The sequence below is a fragment of the Oncorhynchus masou genome, unplaced genomic scaffold (assembly GCF_036934945.1).
Source record: "Oncorhynchus masou masou isolate Uvic2021 unplaced genomic scaffold, UVic_Omas_1.1 unplaced_scaffold_13___fragment_6___debris, whole genome shotgun sequence".
Lineage (NCBI taxonomy): Eukaryota > Metazoa > Chordata > Actinopteri > Salmoniformes > Salmonidae > Oncorhynchus > Oncorhynchus masou.
The window spans coordinates 259,429-282,824 of record NW_027016670.1 but is presented as its reverse complement, the minus strand read 5'-3'; the positions used below and the strand labels follow the sequence as shown (position 1 = coordinate 282,824).

General features: G+C 40.0%; 1 pseudogene; it reads right to left on the bottom strand.

Annotated features, from left to right (window-relative positions):
• The window catches only part of LOC135539014 (neuropilin-2-like), a 227,318-nt pseudogene that overhangs the window by 72,167 nt on the left and 131,755 nt on the right, over window positions 1-23,396 (bottom strand).

Genomic DNA, 23,396 nt, shown 5'->3' with positions numbered 1-23,396 from the left:
ATCTCTCTAAAGGTCAGTGTGTCTCCTGTCCAGTGATGACCAGATGACCATGATAAAACCAGGTGTCGTCTCTCTATAAAGGTCAGTGTGTCTCCTGTCCAGTGATGACCATATGACCATGATAAAACCAGGTGTCGTCTCTCTATAAATGTCAGTGTGCCTCCTATCCAGTGATGACCAGATGACCATGATAAAACCAGGTGTCATCTCTCTATAAAGGTCAGTGTGTCTCCTGTCCAGTGATGACCATATGACCATGATAAAACCAGGTGTCGTCTCTCTATAAATGTCAGTGTGCCTCCTATCCAGTGATGACCAGATGACCATGATAAAACCAGGTGTCATCTCTCTATAAAGCTCAGTGTGTCTCCTGTCCAGTGATGACCAGATGACCATGATAAAACCAGGTGTCATCTCTCTATAAAGTCAGTGTGTCTCCTGTCCAGTGATGACCAGATGACCATGATAAAACCAGGTGTCATCTCTCTATAAAGGTCAGTGTGTCTCCTGTCCAGTGATGACCAGATGACCATGATAAAACCAGGTGTCATCTCTCTATAAAGGTCAGTGTGTCTCCTGTCCAGTGATGACCAGATGACCATGATAAAACCAGGTGTCATCTCTCTATAAAGGTCAGTGTGTCTCCTGTCCAGTGATGACCAGATGACCATGATAAAACCAGGTGTCATCTCTCTATAAAGGTCAGTGTGTCTCCTGTCCAGTGATGACCAGATGACCATGATAAAACCAGGTGTCATCTCTCTATAAAGGTCAGTGTGTCTCCTGTCCAGTGATGACCAGATGATTGTAAATGTGAGAGGTACTGACCGTCTTTGGGCAGAGAGAGAGGTAGATCCAGACTAGGTGTGAGACCAGATGAGAGGCTGCCACTGTGGAGAGACCAGCTCAGCTCCGACACGCTGTCTGGAATCCAGCCACACAGACTGGACTCAAAGTCACACAGAGACCAAGGTGTAGTGCCTAGAGGAGAGAGGTATAGATTGAGAGAGGGGACAGAGAAAGAGAGGGAGGGATCAATGATGCTGATCAGACTGATCGTGATCAATACCTGTCTGAGCCGTACAATGCGAAGACGCCCTGAAGCCTGGTGCGTATGTGTTTGTGTTTGTGTGTGTGTGTGTGTGTGTGTGTGTGTGTGTGTGTGTGTGTGTGTGTGTGTGTGTGTGTGTGTGTGTGTGTGTGTGTGTGTGTGTGTGTGTGTGTGTGTGTGTGTGTGTGTGTTTGTGTTTGTGCTCTTGTGTGTTCAACTAACACCATAATACTTGATCCTTTAAAAAACATAAAAACTAGATCTACATCCCTGGAAGGTTCTGGCAAAACCATTCATGAACATCAATAGATTGAATCTATGTTCAGCAGGTTGAATCTACATTTGGCAGTTTGAAGCTACATTTGGCATGATTAATCTAAATTTGGCAGGTTGAATCTACATTTGGCAGGTTGAAGCTACATTTGGCATGATTAATCTAAATTTGGCAGGTTGAATCTACATTTGGCAGGTTGAACCTACATTTGGCAGGTTGAACCTACATTTGGCAGGTTGAACCTACATTTGGCAGGTTGAACCTACATTTGGCAGGTTGAACCTACATTTGGCAGGTTGAACCTACATTTGGCAGGTTGAACCTACATTTGGCAGGTTGAACCTACATTTGAACCTACATTTGGCAGGTTGAATCTACATTTGGCAGGTTGAACCTACATTTGGCAGGTTGAACCTACATTTGGCAGGTTGAATCTACATTTGGCAGGTTGAACCTACATTTGGCAGGTTGAATCTACATTTGGCAGGTTGAACCTACATTTGGCAGGTTAAACCTACATTTGGCAGGTTGAACCTACATTTGGCATGATGAATCTACATTTGCCTGGCATTTTAGCTATTGGTGCGCCTAATCAGTCACTTGTGTACCGGCCTGGCTGAGTGCCATAGTGGGTGAAACGAGGTCTCCTGGCAACCAGAGCGCCAAACACGTGAGGAAATAACATTTTGTAGTCTATCTGGAAATATACATTTTCTAATATTTTTTATTTTAACATATTTGATCATTCCATGTTCTCCTTTTCTTTGAATTCAAATACCTTTTATTACCAACTTGAGAAAATGTCTGATTTTCAAGGTATTCCAGGACTTGGTCGTGCTCCTCTTTGGGCAGCGGTAGTATCCTCTAAACGTGGCAGGGTGAGAGTATATGTTTACCTGCTCCTCTAAACGTGGCAGGGTGAGAGTATATATTTACCTGCTCCTCTAAACGTGGCAGGGTGAGAGTATATGTTTACCTGCTCCTCTAAACGTGGCAGGGTGAGAGTATATATTTACCAGCTCCTCTAAACGTGGCAGGGTGAGAGTATATATTTACCTGCTCCTCTTTGGGCAGCAGTGGTATCCTCTAAACGTGGCAGGGTGAGAGTATATATTTACCTGCTCCTCTAAACGTGGCAGGGTGAGAGTATATATTTACCTGCTCCTCTAAACGTGGCAGGGTGAGAGTATATATTTACCTGCTCCTCTTTGGGCAGCAGTGGTATCCTCTAAACGTGGCAGGGTGAGAGTATATATTTACCTGCTCCTCTAAACGTGGCAGGGTGAGAGTATATATTTACCTGCTCCTCTAAACGTGGCAGGGTGAGAGTATATATTTACCTGCTCCTCTAAACGTGGCAGGGTGAGAGTATATATTTACCTGCTCCTCTAAACGTGGCAGGGTGAGAGTATATATTTACCTGCTCCTCTAAACGTGGCAGGGGTGAGCATGGTATATATTTACCTGCTCCTCTAAACGTGGCAGGGTGAGAGTATATATTTACCTGCTCCTCTAAACGTGGCAGGGTGAGTATATATTTACCTGCTCCTCTAAACGTGGCAGGGTGAGAGTATATATTTACCTGCTCCTCTAAACGTGGCAGGGTGAGAGTATATATTTACCTGCTCCTCTAAACGTGGCAGGGTGAGAGTATATATTTACCTGCTCCTCTAAACGTGGCAGGGTGAGAGTATATATTTACCTGCTCCTCTTTGGGCAGCGGTGGTATCCTCTAAACGTGGCAGGGTTGGTGTGGCAGTGTCGGGTAGAGTGGTGGTCTCTTTACAGAGGAGAAAAGAATAACAAGAAGATTTCTTAATTGTGTAATATTTTGAAAAAGGTCCGATGTAAAACTGACAAAAGGAATTGTTTTCAGACGTTAAACCATGGATCACTATTGGATTTTGAACTTTAAGAATCCCTTTAGGTAGCAACATTTCTTAAATAATTTTTTTTTTCCCAAACTATTGAATTTGGCCTTTACTACTATAGCCTATAGAAACGCAACGAAAAACATATTCAACAAAGGCAAAAAATACAGTCCAAAAATAAATCATGTTTTGAAGAGTCTGTCCTATAGGGAGTTTTCTAGGGAGTTTTTCCTAGCCACCGTGCTTCTACACCTGCATTGCTTGCTGTTTGGGGTTTTAGGCTGGGTTTCTGTACAGCACTTTGAGATATCAGCTGATGTACGAAGGGCTATATAAATAAATTTGATTTGATTTGATTTGATCCTATATCTAGGAGACATAAGAAATATATATATAAATATATGCATAAAGTGCCAGTCAAAAGTGTGGACACACCTCATTCAAGGGTTTTTCTTTATTTTTTACTATTTTCTAAATTGTAGAATAATAGTGAAGACATCAAACCTATGAAATAACACATATGGAATCATGTAGTAACTAAAAAATATATATTTTATACTTGAGATTCTTCAAAATAACCACCCTTTGCCTTGATGACAGCATTGCACACCCTTGGAGTTCTCTCAACCAGCTTCATGAGGCAGAAATAAAGACTTTAATATTATACCACTATCTATTGGGTGGTGGTATAGTATTAGAGTCTACTGGGTGGTGGTATAGTATTAGAGTCTACTGGGTGGTGGTATAGTATTAGAGTCTACTGGGTGGTGGTATAGTATTAGAGTCTACTGGGTGGTGGTATAGTATTAGAGTCTACTGGGTGGTGGTATAGTATTAGAGTCTACTGGGTGGTGGTATAGTATTAGAGTCTACTGGGTGGTGGTATAGTATTAGAGTCTACTGGGTGGTGGTATAGTATTAGAGTCTACTGGGTGGTGGTATAGTATTAGAGTCTACTGGGTGGTGGTATAGTATTAGAGTCTACTGGGTGGTGGTATAGTATTAGAGTCTACTGGGTGGTGGTATAGTATTAGAGTCTACTGGGTGGTGGTATAGTATTAGAGTCTACTGGGTGGTGGTATAGTATTAGAGTCTACTGGGTGGTGGTATAGTATTAGAGTCTACTGGGTGGTGGTATAGTATTAGAGTCTACTGGGTGGTGGTATAGTATTAGAGTCTACTGGGTGGTGGTATAGTATTAGAGTCTACTGGGTGGTGGTATAGTATTAGAGTCTACTGGGTGGTGGTACAGTATTAGAGTCTACTGGGTGGTGGTATAGTATTAGAGTCTATTGGGTGGTGGTGTAGTATTAGAGTCTATTGGGTGGTGGTATAATATTAGAGTCTACTGGGTGGTGGTATAGTATTAGAGTCTATTGGGTGGTGGTATAGTATTAGAGTCTACTGGGTGGTGGTATAGTATTAGAGTCTATTGGGTGGTGGTATAGTATTAGAGTCTATTGGGTGGTGGTATAGTATTAGAGTCTACTGGGTGGTGGTATAGTATTAGAGTCTATTGGGTGGTGGTATAGTATTAGAGTCTACTGGGTGGTGGTATAGTATTAGTCTATTGGGTGGTGGTATAGTATTAGAGTCTACTGGGTGGTGGTATAGTATTAGTCTAGTGGGTGGTGGTATAGTATTAGAGTCTGGTATAGTATTAGGGTGGTGATATAGTATTAGAGTATATTGGGTGGTGGTATAGTATTAGAGTCTACTGGGTGGTGGTATAGTATTAGAGTCTATTGGGTGGTGGTATAGTATTAGAGTCTATTGGGTGGTGGTATAGTATTAGAGTCTACTGGGTGGTGGTATAGTATTAGAGTCTATTGGGTGGTGGTATAGTATTAGAGTCTATTGGGTGGTGGTATAGTATTAGAGTCTACTGGGTGGTGGTATAGTATTAGAGTCTATTGGGTGGTGGTATAGTATTAGAGTCTATTGGGTGGTGGTATAGTATTAGAGTCTACTGGGTGGTGGTATAGTATTAGAGTCTATTGGGTGGTGGTATAGTATTAGAGTCTACTGGGTGGTGGTATAGTATTACTGGGTGGTGGTATAGTCTATTGGGTGGTGGTATAGTATTAGAGTCTACTGGGTGGTGGTATAGTATTAGTCTAGTGGGTGGTGGTATAGTATTAGAGTCTACTGGGTGGTGATATAGTATTAGAGTATATTGGGTGGTGGTATAGTATTAGAGTCTACTGGGTGGTGGTATAGTATTAGAGTCTATTGGGTGGTGGTATAGTATTAGAGTCTACTGGGTGGTGGTATAGTATTAGAGTCTATTGGGTGGTGGTATAGTATTAGAGTCTACTGGGTGGTGGTATAGTATTAGAGTCTATTTGGTGGTGGTATAATATTAGAGTCTACTGGGTGGTGGTATAGTATTAGAGTCTATTGGGTGGTGGTATAGTATTAGAGTCTACTGGGTGGTGGTATAGTATTAGAGTCTACTGGGTGGTGGTATAGTATTAGAGTCTACTGGGTGGTGGTATAGTATTAGTCTATTTGGTGGTGGTATATTATTAGAGTCTCTATTGGGTGGTGGTATAGTATTAGAGTCTACTGGGTGGTGGTATAGTATTAGAGTCTATTGGGTGGTGGTATAGTATTAGAGTCTACTGGGTGGTGGTATAGTATTAGAGTATAGTATTAGAGTCTACTGGGTGGTGGTATAGTATTAGAGTCTACTGGGTGGTGGTATAGTATTAGAGTCTACTGGGTGGTGGTATAGTATTAGAGTCTACTGGGTGGTGGTATAGTATTAGAGTCTATTGGGTGGTGGTATAGTATTAGAGTCTACTGGGTGGTGGTATAGTATTAGAGTCTATTGGGTGGTGGTATAGTATTAGAGTCTACTGGGTGGTGGTATAGTATTAGAGTCTACTGGGTGGTGGTATAGTATTAGAGTCTACTGGGTGGTGGTATAGTATTAGAGTCTATGGGTGGTGGTATAGTATTAGAGTCTACTGGGTATATAGTATTAGAGTCTATTGGGTGGTGGTATAGTATTAGAGTCTACTGGGTGGTGGTATAGTATTAGAGTCTATTGGGTGGTGGTATAGTATTAGAGTCTATTGGGTGGTGGTATAGTATTAGAGTCTACTGGGTGGTGGTATAGTATTAGAGTCTATTGGGTGGTGGTATAGTATTAGAGTCTATTGGGTGGTGGTATAGTATTAGAGTCTACTGGGTGGTGGTATAGTATTAGAGTCTATTGGGTGGTGGTATAGTATTAGAGTCTACTGGGTGGTGGTATAGTATTAGTCTATTGGGTGGTGGTATAGTATTAGAGTCTACTGGGTGGTGGTATAGTATTAGTCTAGTGGGTGGTGGTATAGTATTAGAGTCTACTGGGTGGTGATATAGTATTAGAGTATATTGGGTGGTGGTATAGTATTAGAGTCTACTGGGTGGTGGTATAGTATTAGAGTATATTGGGTGGTGGTATAGTATTAGAGTCTACTGGGTGGTGGTATAGTATTAGAGTCTATTTGGTGGTGGTATAATATTAGTTATTGGGTGGTGGTATAGTATTAGAGTCTACTGGGTGGTGGTATAGTATTAGAGTCTATTTGGTGGTGGTATAGTATTAGAGTCTATTGGGTGGTGGTATAGTATTAGAGTCTACTGGGTGGTGGTATAGTATTAGAGTCTATTTGGTGGTGGTATAATATTAGAGTCTACTGGGTGGTGGTATAGTATTAGAGTCTATTGGGTGGTGGTATAATATTAGAGTCTACTGGGTGGTGGTATAGTATTAGAGTCTACTGGGTGGTGGTATAGTATTAGAGTCTACTGGGTGGTGGTATAGTATTAGAGTCTACTGGGTGGTGGTATAGTATTAGAGTCTACTGGGTGGTGGTATAGTATTAGAGTCTATTGGGTGGTGGTATAGTATTAGAGTCTATTGGGTGGTGGTATAGTATTAGAGTCTATTGGGTGGTGGTATAGTATTAGAGTCTACTGGGTGGTGGTATAGTATTAGAGTCTATTGGGTGGTGGTATAGTATTAGAGTCTATTGGGTGGTGGTATAGTATTAGAGTCTACTGGGTGGTGGTATAGTATTAGAGTCTACTGGGTGGTGGTATAGTATTAGAGTCTACTGGGTGGTGGTATAGTATTAGAGTCTACTTGGTGGTGGTATAGTATTAGAGTCTATTGGGTGGTGGTATAGTATTAGTCTACTGGGTGGTGGTATAGTATTAGAGTCTATTGGGTGGTGGTATAGTACTAGTCTACTGGGTGGTGGTATAGTATTAGAGTCTATTGGGTGGTGGTATAGTATTAGAGTCTACTGGGTGGTGGTATAGTATTAGTCTACTGGGTGGTGGTATAGTATTAGAGTCTAGTGGGTGGTGGTATAGTATTAGAGTCTACTGGGTGGTGGTATAGTATTAGAGTCTATTGGGTGGTGGTATAGTATTAGAGTCTATTGGGTGGTGGTATAGTATTAGAGTCTACTGGGTGGTGGTATAGTATTAGAGTCTATTGGGTGGTGGTATAGTATTAGAGTCTATTGGGTGGTGGTATAGTATTAGAGTCTACTGGGTGGTGGTATAGTCTAGAGTCTACTGGGTGGTGGTATAGTATTAGAGTCTATTGGGTGGTGGTATAGTATTAGAGTCTATTGGGTGGTGGTATAGTATTAGAGTCTACTGGGTGGTGGTATAGTATTAGAGTCTATTGGGTGGTGGTATAGTATTAGAGTCTACTGGGTGGTGGTATAGTATTAGTCTACTGGGTGGTGGTATAGTATTAGAGTCTACTGGGTGGTGGTATAGTATTAGAGTCTATTGGGTGGTGGTATAGTATTAGAGTCTACTGGGTGGTGGTATAGTATTAGAGTCTATTGGGTGGTGGTATAGTATTAGAGTCTATTAGAGGTGGGTGGGTATAGTCTATTAGAGTCTATTGGGTGGTGGTATAGTATTAGAGTCTATTGGGTGGTGGTATATTAGTCTACTGGGTGGTTAGAGTCTATTGGGTGGTGGTATAGTATTAGAGTCTACTGGGTGGTGGTATAGTATTAGAGTCTACTGGGTGGTGGTATAGTATTAGAGTCTATTGGGTGGTGGTATAGTATTAGAGTCTATTGGGTGGTGATATAGTATTAGAGTCTATTGGGTGGTGGTATAGTATTAGAGTCTACTGGGTGGTGGTATAGTATTAGAGTCTACTGGGTGGTGGTATAGTATTAGAGTCTACTGGGTGGTGGTATAGTATTAGAGTCTACTTGGTGGTGGTATAGTATTAGAGTCTATTGGGTGGTGGTATAGTATTAGAGTCTATTGGGTGGTGATATAGTATTAGAGTCTATTGGGTGGTGGTATAGTATTAGAGTCTACTGGGTGGTGGTATAGTATTAGAGTCTATTGGGTGGTGGTATAGTATTAGAGTCTATTGGGTGGTGGTATAGTATTAGTCTACTGGGTGGTGGTATAGTATTATAGTCTATTGGGTGGTGGTATAGTATTAGAGTCTACTGGGTGGTGGTATAGTATTAGAGTCTATTGGGTGGTGGTATAGTATCAGAGTCTATTGGGTGGTGGTATAGTATTAGTCTTGGGTGGTGGTATAGTCTACTGGGTGGTGGTATAGTATTAGAGTCTACTGGGTGGTGGTATAGTATTAGAGTCTATTGGGTGGTGGTATAGTATTAGAGTCTACTGGGTGGTGGTATAGTATTAGTCTACTGGGTGGTGGTATAGTATTAGTCTACTGGGTGGTGGTATAGTATTAGAGTCTATTGTGGTGGTATAGTATTGGTATAGTATTAGAGTCTATTGGGTGGTGGTATAATGTTAGAGTCTATTGGGTGGTGGTATAGTATTAGAGTCTATTGGGTGGTGGTATAGTATTAGAGTCTATTGGGTGGTGGTATAGTATTAGAGTCTATTGGGTGGTGGTATAGTATTAGAGTCTACTGTGGGTGGTGGTGGTATAGTATTAGAGTCTACTGGGTGGTGGTATAGTATTAGAGTCTATTGGGTGGTGGTATAGTATTAGAGTCTACTGGGTGGTGGTATAGTATTAGAGTCTATTGGGTGGTGGTATAGTATTAGAGTCTACTGGGTGGTGGTATAGTATTAGAGTCTATTGGGTGGTGGTATAGTATTAGAGTCTACTGGGTGGTGGTATTAGTATTATTGGGTGGTGGTATAGTCTAGTCTACTGGGTGGTGGTATAGTATTAGAGTCTATTGGGTGGTGGTATAGTATTAGAGTCTATTGGGTGGTGGTATAGTATTAGAGTCTATTGGGTGGTGGTATAGTATTAGAGTCTATTGGGTGGTGGTATAGTATTAGAGTCTAGTGGGTGGTGGTATAGTATTAGAGTCTAATGGGTTGTGGTATAGTATTAGAGTATATTGGGTGGTGGTATAGTATTAGAGTCTACTGGGTGGTGGTATAGTATTAGAGTCTACTGGGTGGTGGTATAGAGTCTAGTATTAGAGTCTACTGGGTGGTGGTATAGTATTAGAGTCTATTGGGTGGTGGTATAGTATTAGAGTCTATTGGGTGGTGGTATAATATTAGAGTCTATTGGGTGGTGGTATAGTATTAGAGTCTATTGGGTGGTGGTATAATATTAGTCTACTGGGTGGTGGTATAGTATTAGAGTCTATTGGGTGGTGGTATAGTATTAGTGTCTATTGGGTGGTGGTATAGTATGAGTCTATTTGGTGGTGGTGGTATAGTATTAGAGTCTATTGGGTGGTGGTATAGTATTAGAGTCTACTGGGTGGTGGTATAATATTAGTCTATTGGGTGGTGGTATAGTATTAGAGTCTATTGGGTGGTGGTATATTATTAGAGTCTATTGGGTGGTGGTATAGTATTAGAGTATATTGGGTGGTGGTATAGTATTAGAGTCTACTGGGTGGTGGTATAGTATTAGAGTCTATTGGGTGGTGGTATAGTATTAGAGTCTATTGGGTGGTGGTATAGTATTAGAGTCTATTGGGTGGTGGTATAGTATTAGAGTCTACTGGGTGGTGGTATAGTATTAGAGTCTACTGGGTGGTGGTATAGTATTAGAGTCTACTTGGTGGTGGTATAGTATTAGAGTCTATTGGGTGGTGGTATAATATTAGAGTCTATTGGGTGGTGGTATAGTATTAGTCTATTGGGTGGTGGTATAGTATTAGTCTACTGGGTGTTTGTATAGTATTAGAGTCTATTGGGTGGTGGTATAGTATTAGAGTCTACTGGGTGGTGGTATAGTATTAGAGTCTATTGAGTGGTGGTATAGTATTAGAGTCTACTGGGTGGTGGTATAATATTAGTCTATTGGGTGGTGGTATAGTATTAGAGTCTATTGGGTGGTGGTATATTATTAGAGTCTATTGGGTGGTGGTATAGTATTAGAGTCTACTGGGTGGTGGTATAGTATTAGAGTCTATTGGGTGGTGGTGGGTGGTGGTATAGTATTAGAGTCTATTGGGTGGTGGTATAGTATTAGAGTCTATTGTGGTGGTATAGTATTAGAGTCTATTGGGTGGTGGTATAGTATTAGAGTCTATTGGGTGGTGGTATAGTATTAGAGTCTATTGGGTGGTGGTATAGTATTAGTCTAGTCTATTGGGTGGTGGTATAGTATTAGAGTCTATTGGGTGGTGGTATAGTATTAGAGTCTATTGGGTGGTGTATAGTATTAGTCTATTGGGTGGTGGTATAGAGTCTATTGGTGGTGGTATAGTATTAGTCTATTGGGTGGTGGTATAGTATTAGAGTCTATTGGGTGGTGGTATAGTATTAGAGTCTATTGGGTGGTGGTATAGTATTAGAGTCTATTGGGTGGTGGTATAGTATTAGAGTCTATTGGGTGGTGGTATAGTATTAGAGTCTATTGGGTGGTGGTATAGTATTAGAGTCTATTGGGTGGTGGTATAGTATTAGAGTCTATTGGGTGGTGGTATAGTATTAGAGTCTATTGGGTGGTGGTATAGTATTAGAGTCTATGGGTGGTGGTATAGTATTAGAGTCTATAGTATTAGAGTCTATTGGGTGGTGGTATAGTATTAGAGTCTATTGGGTGGTGGTATAGTATTATTGGGTGGTGGTAGTCTATTGGGTGGTGGTATAGTATTAGAGTCTATTGGGTGGTGGTATAGTATTAGAGTCTATTGGTGGTGGTATTAGAGTCTACTGGGTGGTGGTATAGTATTAGAGTCTATTGGGTGGTGGTATAGTATTAGAGTCTATTGGGTGGTGGTATAGTATTAGTCTATTGGGTGGTGGTATAGTATTAGAGTCTATTAGTCTGTGGTGGTGGTGGTATAGTATTAGAGTCTATTGGGTGGTGGTATAGTATTAGAGTCTATTGGGTGGTGGTATAGTATTAGAGTCTATTGGGTGGTGGTATAGTATTAGAGTCTATTGGGTGGTGGTATAGTATTAGAGTCTACTGGGTGGTGGTATAGTATTAGAGTCTACTGGGTGGTGGTATAGTATTAGAGTCTATTGGGTGGTGGTATAGTATTAGAGTCTACTGGGTGGTGGTATAGTATTAGAGTCTATTGGGTGGTGGTATAGTATTAGAGTCTACTGGGTGGTGGTATAGTATTAGAGTCTATTGGGTGGTGGTATAGTATTAGAGTCTACTGGGTGGTGGTATAGTATTGGGTGGTGGTATAGTATTAGTCTATTGGGTGGTGGTATAGTATTAGAGTCTACTGGGTGGTGGTATAGTATTAGAGTCTATTGGGTGGTGGTATAGTATTAGAGTCTATTGAGGTGGTGGTATAGTATTAGAGTCTATTGGGTGGTGGTATAGTATTAGAGTCTATTGGGTGGTGGTATAGTATTAGAGTCTATTGGGTGGTGGTATAGTATTAGAGTCTATTGGGTGGTGGTATAGTATTAGAGTCTATTGGGTGGTGGTATAGTATTAGAGTCTATTGGGTGGTGGTATAGTATTAGAGTCTATTGGGTGGTGGTATAGTATTAGAGTCTATTGGGTGGTGGTATAGTATTAGAGTCTATTGGGTGGTGGTATAGTATTAGAGTCTATTGGGTGGTGGTATAGTATTAGTATTAGTCTAGTCTATTGGGTGGTGGTATAGTATTAGAGTCTATTGGGTGGTGGTATAGTATTAGTCTATTGGGTGGTGGTATAGTATTATTGGGTGGTGGAGTCTATTGGGTGGTGGTATAGTATTAGAGTCTACTGGGTGGTGGTATAGTATTAGAGTCTATTGGGTGGTGGTATAGTATTAGAGTCTATTGGGTGGTGGTATAGTATTAGTCTATTGGGTGGTATTAGAGTCTACTGGGTGGTGGTATAGTATTAGTCTATTGGGTGGTGGTATAGTATTATTATTGGGTGGTGGTATAGTAGAGTATTGGGTGGTGGTATAGTATTAGAGTCTATTGGGTGGTGGTATAGTATTAGAGTCTACTGGGTGGTGGTATAGTATTAGAGTCTATTGGGTGGTGGTATAGTATTAGAGTCTATTGGGTGGTGGTATAGTATTAGAGTCTATTGGGTGGTGGTATAGTATTAGAGTCTATTGGGTGGTGGTATAGTATTAGTCTGGGTGGTGGTATAGTATTAGAGTCTATTGGTGGTATAGTATTAGAGTCTACTGGGTGGTGGTATAGTATTAGTCTACTGGGTGGTGGTATAGTATTAGTCTACTGGGTGGTGGTATAGTATTAGTCTATTGGGTGGTGGTATTAGTCTACTGGGTATTAGAGTCTATTGGGTGGTGGTATAGTATTAGAGTCTATTGGGTGGTGGTATAGTATTAGAGTCTACTGGGTGGTGGTATAGTATTAGAGTCTACTGGGTGGTGGTATAGTATTAGTCTGGGTGGTGGTATAGTATTAGAGTCTATTGGGTGGTGGTATAGTATTAGAGTCTATTGGGTGGTGGTATAGTATTAGTGTCTATTGGGTGGTGGTATAGTATTAGTCTATTGGGTGGTGGTATAGTATTAGTCTAGTGGTTGGTGGTATAGTATTAGTCTATTGGGTGGTATAATATTAGTCTTTTGGTTGGTGGTATAGTATTAGAGTCTATTGGGTGGTGGTATAATATTAGAGTCTATTGGGTGGTGGTATAGTATTAGAGTCTATTGGGTGGTGGTATAGTATTAGTGTCTATTGGGTGGTGGTATAATATTAGAGTCTATTGGGTGGTGGTATAGTATTAGAGTCTATTGGGTGGTAGTATAGTATTAGAGTCTATTGGGTGGTATAATATTAGTCTATTGGTTGGTGGTATAGTATTAGTCTATTGGGTGGTGGTATAGTATTAGAGTCTATTGGTTGGTGGTATAGTATTAGTCTATTGGGTGGTGGTATAGTATTAGAGTCTATTGGGTGGTGGTATAGTATTAGAGTCTATTGGGTGGTGGTATAGTATTAGAGTCTATTGGGTGGTGGTATAGTATTAGAGTCTATTGGGTGGTGGTATAGTATTAGTCTACTGGGTGGTGGTATAGTATTAGAGTCTATTGGGGGGTGGTATAGTATTAGAGTCTACTTGGTGGTGGTATAGTATTAGACTCTATTGGGTGGTGGTATAGTATTAGAGTCTACTGGGTGGTGGTATAGTATTAGAGTCTATTGGGTGGTGGTATAGTATTAGAGTCTATTGGGTGGTGGTATAGTATTAGAGTCTATTGGGTGGTGGTATAGTATTAGAGTCTACTGGGTGGTGGTATAGTATTAGAGTCTATTGGGTGGTGGTATAGTATTAGAGTCTATTGGGTGGTGGTATAGTATTAGAGTCTATTGGGTGGTGGTATAGTATTAGAGCATATTGGGTGGTGGTATAGTATTAGAGTCTATTGGGTGGTGGTATAGTATTAGAGTCTACTGGGTGGTGGTATATAGTATTAGAGTCTATTGGGTGGTGGTATAGTATTAGAGTCTATTGGGTGGTGGTATAGTATTAGTATAGTCTAGTCTGGGTGGTGGTATAGTATTATTATTGGGTGGAGTCTATTGGGTGGTGGTATAGTATTAGTCTATTGGGTGGTGGTATAGTATTGTCTATTGGGTGGTGGTATAGTATTAGAGTCTATTGGGTGGTGGTATAGTATTAGAGTCTATTGGGTGGTGGTATAGTATTAGAGTCTATTGGGTGGTGGTATAGTATTAGAGTCTATTGGGTGGTGGTATAGTATTAGAGTCTATTGGGTGGTGGTATAGTATTAGAGTCTACTGGGTGGTGGTATAGTATTAGTCTATTGGGTGGTGGTATAGTATTAGAGTCTATTGGGTGGTGGTATAGTCTAGTGGGTGGTGGTATTAGTCTATTGGGTGGTGGTATAGTATTAGAGTCTATTGGGTGGTGGTATAGTATTAGAGTCTATTGGGTGGTGGTATAGTATTAGAGTCTATTGGGTGGTGGTATAGTATTAGAGTCTATTGGGTGGTGGTATAGTATTAGTCTAGTATCTATTGGGTGGTGGTATAGTATTAGAGTCTATTGGGTGGTGGTATAGTATTAGAGTCTATTGGGTGGTGGTATAGTATTAGAGTCTATTGGGTGGTGGTATAGTATTAGAGTCTACTGGGTGGTGGTATAGTATTAGAGTCTAGTCTATTGGGTGGTGGTATAGGGTGGTGGTATAGTATTAGTCTACTGGGTGGTGGTATAGTATTAGAGTCTACTGGGTGGTGGTATAGTATTAGAGTCTATTGGGTGGTGGTATAGTATTAGAGTCTACTGGGTGGTGGTATAGTATTAGTCTACTGGGTGGTGGTATAGTATTAGTCTACTGGGTGGTGGTATAGTATTAGTCTACTGGGTGGTGGTATAGTATTAGAGTCTACTGGGTGGTGGTATAGTATTAGAGTCTATTGGGTGGTGGTATAATATTAGAGTCTATTGGGTGGTGGTATAGTATTAGAGTCTATTGGGTGGTGGTATAATATTAGAGTCTATTGGGTGGTGGTATAGTATTAGAGTCTATTGGGTGGTGGTATAGTATTAGAGTCTATTGGGTGGTGGTATAGTATTAGAGTCTATTGGGTGGTGGTATAGTATTAGAGTCTATTGGGTGGTGGTATAGTATTAGAGTCTATTGGGTGGTGGTATAGTATTAGAGTCTATTGGGTGGTGGTATAGTATTAGAGTCTATTGGGTGGTGGTATAGTATTAGAGTCTATTGGGTGGTGGTATAGTATTAGAGTCTATTGGGTGGTGGTATAGTATTAGAGTCTATTGGGTGGTGGTATAGTATTAGAGTCTATAGTCTATTGGGTGGTGGTATAGTATTAGAGTCTATTGGGTGGTGGTATAGTATTAGAGTCTATTGGGTGGTGGTATAGTATTAGAGTCTATTGGGTGGTGGTATAGTATTAGAGTCTATTGGGTGGTGGTATAGTATTAGAGTCTATTGGGTGGTGGTATAGTATTAGAGTCTATATTAGAGTCTATTGGGTGGTGGTATAGTATTAGAGTCTATTGGGTGGTGGTATTAGAGTCTAGTAGTATTAGAGTGGTGGTTAGTATTAGAGTCTATTGGGTGGTGGTATAGTATTAGAGTCTATTGGGTGGTGGTATAGTATTAGAGTCTATTGGGTGGTGGTATAGTATTAGAGTCTATTGGGTGGTGGTATAGTATTAGAGTCTATTGGGTGGTGGTATAGTATTAGAGTCTATTGGGTGGTGGTATAGTATTAGAGTCTATTGGGTGGTGGTATAATATTAGAGTCTATTGGGTGGTGGTATAGTATTAGAGTCTATTGGGTGGTGGTATAGTATTTGAGTCTATTGGGTGGTGGTATAATATTAGAGTCTATTGGGTGGTGGTATAGTATTAGTGTCTATTGGGTGGTGGTATAGTATTAGTCTATTGGGTGGTGGTATAGTATTAGAGTCTATTGGGTGGTGGTATAGTATTAGTATAGTCTATGGGTGGTGGTATAGTATTAGTCTATTGGTGGTATAGTATTAGAGTCTATTGGGTGGTGGTATAGTATTAGAGTCTATTGGGTGGTGGTATAGTATTAGAGTCTATTGGGTGGTGGTATTAGAGTCTACTGGGTGGTGGTATAGTATTAGTTCTATTAGAGTCTATTGGGTGGTGGTATAGTATTAGAGTCTATTGGGTGGTGGTATAGTATTAGAGTCTATTGGGTGGTGGTATAGTATTAGAGTCTATTGGGTGGTGGTATAGTATTAGAGTCTATTGGGTGGTGGTATAGTATTAGAGTCTATTGGGTGGTGGTATAGTATTAGAGTCTATTGGGTGGTGGTATAGTATTAGAGTCTATTGGGTGGTGGTATAATATTAGAGTCTATTGGGTGGTGGTATAGTATTAGAGTCTATTGGGTGGTGGGTATTAGTCTATTGGGTGGTGGTATAGTATTAGAGTCTATTGGGTGGTGGTATAGTATTAGAGTCTACTGGGTGGTGGTATAGTATTAGAGTCTATTGGGTGGTGGTATAGTATTAGAGTCTATTGGGTGGTGGTATAGTATTAGAGTCTATTGGGTGGTGGTATAGTATTAGAGTCTATTGGGTGGTGGTATAGTATTAGAGTCTATTGGGTGGTGGTATAGTATTAGAGTCTATTGGGTGGTGGTATAGTATTAGAGTCTATTGGGTGGTGGTATAGTATTAGAGTCTATTGGGTGGTGGTATAGTATTAGAGTCTATTGGGTGGTGGTATAGTATTAGAGTCTATTGGGTGGTGGTATAGTATTAGTCTATTGGGTGGTGGTATAGTATTAGAGTCTATTGGGTGGTGGTATAGTATTAGAGTCTATTGGGTGGTGGTATAGTATTAGAGTCTATTGGGTGGTGGTATAGTATTAGAGTCTATTGGGTGGTGGTATAGTATTAGAGTCTATTGGGTGGTGGTATAGTATTAGAGTCTATTGGGTGGTGGTATAGTATTAGAGTCTATTGGGTGGTGGTATAGTATTCTATTGGGTGGAGTAGTATTAGAGGTGGTGGTATAGTATTAGAGTCTATTGGGTGGTGGTATAATATTAGAGTCTATTGGGTGGTGGTATAGTATTAGAGTCTATTGGGTGGTGGTATAGTATTAGTCTATTGGGTGGTGGTATAGTATTAGAGTCTATTGGGTGGTGGTATAGTATTAGAGTCTATTGGGTGGTGGTATAGTATTAGTCTATTGGGTGGTGGTATAGTATTAGAGTCTATTGGGTGGTGGTATAGTATTAGTCTATTGGGTGGTGGTATAGTATTAGAGTCTATTGGGTGGTGGTATAGTATTAGAGTCTATTGGGTGGTGGTATAGTATTAGAGTCTATTGGGTGGTGGTATAGTATTAGAGTCTATTGGGTGGTGGTATAGTATTAGAGTCTATTGGGTGGTGGTATAGTATTAGAGTCTATTGGGTGGTGGTATAGTATTAGAGTCTATTGGGTGGTGGTATAGTATTAGTCTATTGGGTGGGGGTATAGTATTAGAGTCTATTGGGTGGTGGTATAGTATTAGAGTCTATTGGGTGGTGGTATAGTATTAGAGTAGTATTAGTCTATTGGGTGGTGGTATAGTATTAGTCTATATAGTATTAGTCTATTGGGTGGTGGTATAGTATTAGAGTCTATTGGGTGGTGGTATAGTATTAGAGTCTATTGGGTGGTGGTATTAGTCTATTGGGTGGTGGTATAGTTAGAGTCTATTGGGTGGTGGTATAGTATTTGAGTCTATTGGGTGGTGGTATAATATTAGAGTCTATTGGGTGGTGGTATAGTATTAGAGTCTATTGGGTGGTGGTATAGTATTAGAGTCTATTGGGTGGTGGTATAGTATTAGAGTCTATTTGGTGGTGGTATAGTATTAGAGTCTATTTGGTGGTGGTATAATGTTAGAGTCTATTGGGTGGTGGTATAGTATTAGAGTCTACTGGGTGGTGGTATAATATTAGAGTCTATTGGGTGGTGGTATAGTATTAGAGTCTATTTGGTGGTGGTATAGTATTAGTCTATTAGTCTATTGGGTGGTGGTATAGTATTAGTCTATTGGGTGGTGGTATAGTATTAGTCTATTGGGTGGTGGTATAGTATTAGAGTCTATTGGGTGGTGGTATAGTATTAGAGTCTATTGGGTGGTGGTATAGTATTAGAGTGGTGGTATAGTATTAGAGTCTATTGGGTGGTGGTATAGTATTAGAGTCTACTGGGTGGTGGTATAGTATTAGAGTCTATTGGGTGGTGGTATAGTATTAGAGTCTATTGGGTGGTGGTATAGTATTAGAGTCTATTGGGTGGTGGTATAGTATTAGAGTCTATTGGGTGGTGGTATAGTATTAGTCTATTGGGTGGTGGTATAGTATTAGTCTACTGGGTGGTGGTATAGTATTAGTCTACTGGGTGGTGGTATAGTATTAGAGTCTACTGGGTGGTGGTATAGTATTAGAGTCTATTGGGTGGTGGTATAATGTTAGAGTCTATTGGGTGGTGGTATAGTATTTGAGTCTATTGGGTGGTGGTATAATATTAGAGTCTATTGGGTGGTGGTATAGTATTAGTGTCTATTGGGTGGTGGTATAGTATTAGTCTATTGGGTGGTGGTATAGTATTAGAGTCTATTGGGTGGTGGTATAGTATTAGTCTATTGGGTGGTGGTATAGTATTAGAGTCTATTGGGTGGTGGTATAGTATTAGAGTCTATTGGGTGGTGGTATAGTATTAGAGTCTATTGGGTGGTGGTATAGTATTAGAGTCTATTGGGTGGTGGTATAGTATTAGAGTCTATTGGGTGGTGGTATAGTATTAGAGTCTACTGGGTGGTGGTATAGTATTAGTCTACTGGGTGGTGGTATAGTATTAGAGTCTACTGGGTGGTGGTATAGTATTAGAGTCTATTGGGTGGTGGTATAGTATTAGAGTCTATTGGGTGGTGGTATAGTATTAGAGTCTATTGGGTGGTGGTATAGTATTAGAGTCTACTGGGTGGTGGTATAGTATTAGTGTCTATTGGGTGGTGGTATAATATTAGAGTCTATTGGGTGGTGGTATAGTATTAGAGTCTATTGGGTGGTGGTATAGTATTAGTGTCTATTGGGTGGTGGTATAGTATTAGTCTATTGGGTGGTGGTATAGTATTAGAGTCTATTGGGTGGTGGTATAGTATTAGAGTCTATTGGGTGGTGGTATAGTATTAGAGTCTGTCTATTGGGTGGTGGTATAGTATTAGAGTCTATTGGGTGGTGGTATAGTATTAGTCTACTGGGTGGTGGTATAGTATTAGAGTCTATTGGGTGGTGGTATAGTATTAGAGTCTATTGGGTGGTGGTATAGTATGAGTCTATTGGGTGGTGGTATAGTATTAGAGTCTATTGGGTGGTGGTATAGTATTAGAGTCTATTGGGTGGTGGTATAGTATTAGAGTCTATTGGGTGGTGGTATAGTATTAGAGTCTATTGGGTGGTGGTATAGTATTAGAGTCTATTGGGTGGTGGTATAGTATTAGAGTCTATTGGGTGGTGGTATAGTATTAGAGTCTATTGGGTGGTGGTATAGTATTAGAGTCTATTGGGTGGTGGTATAGTATTAGAGTCTATTGGGTGGTGGTATAGTATTAGAGTCTATTGGGTGGTGGTATAGTATTAGAGTCTATTGGGTGGTGGTATAGTATTAGAGTCTATTGGGTGGTGGTATAGTATTAGAGTCTATTGGGTGGTGGTATAGTATTAGAGTCTATTGGGTGGTGGTATAGTATTAGAGTCTATTGGGTGGTGGTATAGTCTATTAGAGTCTATTGGGTGGTGGTATAGTATTAGAGTCTATTTGGTGGTGGTATAGTATTAGAGTCTATTTGGTGGTGGTATAATGTTAGAGTCTATTGGGTGGTGGTATAGTATTAGAGTCTACTGGGTGGTGGTATAATATTAGAGTCTAGTGGGTGGTGGTATAGTATTAGTGTCTATTGGGTGGTGGTATAATATTAGAGTCTACTGGGTGGTGGTATAATATTAGAGTCTAGTGGGTGGTGGTATAGTATTAGAGTCTATTGGGTGGTGGTATAATATTAGAGTCTAGTGGGTGGTGGTATAGTATTAGTGTCTATTGGGTGGTGGTATAATATTAGAGTCTATTGGGTGGTGGTATAGTATTAGAGTCTATTGGGTGGTGGTATAATATTAGAGTCTATTGGGTGGTGGTATAGTATTAGAGTCTATTGGGTGGTGGTATAGTATTAGAGTCTATTGGGTGGTGGTATAGTATTAGAGTCTATTGGGTGGTGGTATAGTATTAGAGTCTATTGGGTGGTGGTATAATATTAGTCTAGTGGTTGGTGGTATAGTATTAGTCTATTGGGTGGTGGTATAGTATTATTGGGTGGTGGTATAGTATTAGTCTATTGGGTGGTGGTATAGTATTAGTCTAGTGGTTGGTGGTATAGTATTAGTCTATTGGGTGGTATAATATTAGTCTATTGGTTGGTGGTATAGTATTAGTCTATTGGGTGGTGGTATAGTATTAGTCTATTGGGTGGTATTATATTAGAGTCTGTTGAGTGGTGGTATAGTATTATTCTAGTGGTTGGTGGTATAGTATTAGTCTATTGGGTGGTATAGTATTAGAGTCTATTGGTTGGTGGTATAGTATTAGAGTCTACTGGGTGGTGGTATAATATTAGAGTCTATTGGGTGGTGGTATAGTATTAGAGTCTATTGGGTGGTGGTATAATATTAGAGTCTACTGGGTGGTGGTATAGTATTAGTCTACTGGGTGGTGGTATAGTATTAGAGTCTATTGGGTGGTGGTATAATGTTAGAGTCTATTGGGTGGTGGTATAGTATTTGAGTCTATTGGGTGGTGGTATAGTATTAGAGTCTATTGGGTGGTGGTATAGTATTAGAGTCTATTGGGTGGTGGTATAGTATTAGAGTCTATTGGGTGGTGGTATAGTATTAGAGTCTATTGGGTGGTGGTATAGTATTAGAGTCTATTGGGTGGTGGTATAATGTTAGAGTCTATTGGGTGGTGGTATAGTATTAGAGTCTATTGGGTGGTGGTATAATATTAGAGTCTATTGGGTGGTGGTATAGTATTAGAGTCTATTGGGTGGTGGTATAATATTAGAGTCTATTGGGTGGTGGTATAGTATTAGTGTCTATTGGGTGGTGGTATAATATTAGAGTCTATTGGGTGGTGGTATAGTATTAGAGTCTATTGGGTGGTGGTATAGTATTAGTGTCTATTGGGTGGTGGTATAATATTAGAGTCTATTGGGTGGTGGTATAGTATTAGAGTCTATTGGGTGGTGGTATAGTATTAGAGTCTATTGGGTGGTGGTATAGTATGAGTCTATTGGGTGGTAGTATAGTATTAGAGTCTATTGGGTGGTATACTATTAGTCTAGTGGTTGGTGGTATAGTATTAGTCTATTGGGTGGTGGTATAGTATTAGAGTCTATTGGTTGGTATGTATAGTATTAGTCTATTGGGTGGTGGTATAGTATTAGTCTATTGGTTGGTGGTATAGTATTAGTCTATTGCGTGGTGGTATAGTATTAGTCTATTGGGTGGTATTATATTAGAGTCTGTTGAGTGGTGGTATAGTATTAGTCTATTGGGTGGTGGTATAGTATTATTCTAGTGGGTGGTGGTATAGTATTAGAGTCTACTGGGTGGTGGTATAATATTAGTCTATTGGGTGGTGGTATAGTATTAGAGTCTATTGGGTGGTGGTATAGTATTAGTCTATTGGGTGGTATAGTATTAGTCTATTGGGTGGTATAATATTAGTCTATTGGGTGGTGATATAGTATTAGAGTCTATTGGGTGGTGGTATAGTATTAGTATATTGGGTGGTGGTATAGTATTAGTCTATTGGGTGGTGGTATAGTATTAGTCTATTGGGTGGTATAATATTAGTCTATTGGTTGGTGGTATTGTATTAGTCTATTGGGTGGTGGTATAGTATTAGAGTCTATTGGGTGGTGGTATAGTATTAGAGTCTATTGGGTGGTGGTATAGTATTAGTCTATTGGGTGGTGGTATAGTATTAGTCTAGTGGGTGAGGTGGTGGTATAGTATTAGAGTCTATTGGGTGGTGGTATAAGTATTAGTCTATTGGGTGGTGGTATAGTATTAGAGTCTATTGGGTGGTGGTATAGTATTAGAGTCTATTGGGTGGTGGTATAGTAGTCTATTGGGTGGTGGTATAATATTAGTCTATTGGGTGGTGGTATAGTATTAGTCTATTGGGTGGTGGTATAGTATTAGAGTCTATTGGGTGGTGGTATAGTATTAGTATTAGTCTATTGGGTGGTGGTATAGTATTAGTCTATTGGGTGGTGGTATAGTATTAGTCTATTGGGTGGTGGTATAGTATTAGTCTATTGGGTGGTGGTATAGTATTAGAGTCTATTGGGTGGTGGTATAGTATTAGAGTCTATTGGGTGGTGGTATAGTATTAGAGTCTATTGGGTGGTGGTATAATATTAGTCTATTGGGTGGTGGTATAGTATTAGTGTCTATTGGGTGGTGGTATAGTATTAGTCTATTGGGTGGTAGTATAGTATTAGAGTCTATTGGGTGGTATAATATTAGTCTAGTGGTTGGTGGTATAGTATTAGTCTACTGGGTGGTGGTATAGTATTAGAGTCTATTGGGTGGTGGTATAGTATTAGTCTAGTGGTTGGTGGTATAGTATTAGTCTATTGGGTGGTGGTATAGTATTAGTCTAGTGGTTGGTGGTATAGTATTAGTCTATTGGGTGGTGGTATAATATTAGTCTATTGGGTGGTGGTGGTATTAGAGTCTATTGGGTGGTGGTATAGTATTAGAGTCTATTGGGTGGTGGTATAGTATTAGAGTCTATTGGGTGGTGGTATAGTATTAGAGTCTATTGGGTGGTGGTATAATATTAGAGTCTATTGGGTGGTGGTATAGTATTAGTCTGGGTGGTGGTATAGTATTAGAGTCTATTGGGTGGTGGTATAGTATTAGTGTCTATTGGGTGGTGGTATAGTATTAGAGTCTATTGGGTGGTGGTATAGTATTAGAGTCTATTGGGTGGTGGTATAGTATTAGTGTCTATTGGGTGGTGGTATAGTATTAGAGTCTATTGGGTGGTGGTATAGTATTAGTGTCTATTGGGTGGTGGTATAGTATTAGTGTATATTGGGTGGTGGTATAGTATTAGTCTAGTGGTTGGTGGTATAGTATTAGTCTATTGGGTGGTATAATATTGGTCTATTGGTTGGTGGTATAGTATTAGTCTATTGGGTGGTGGTATAGTATTAGTCTA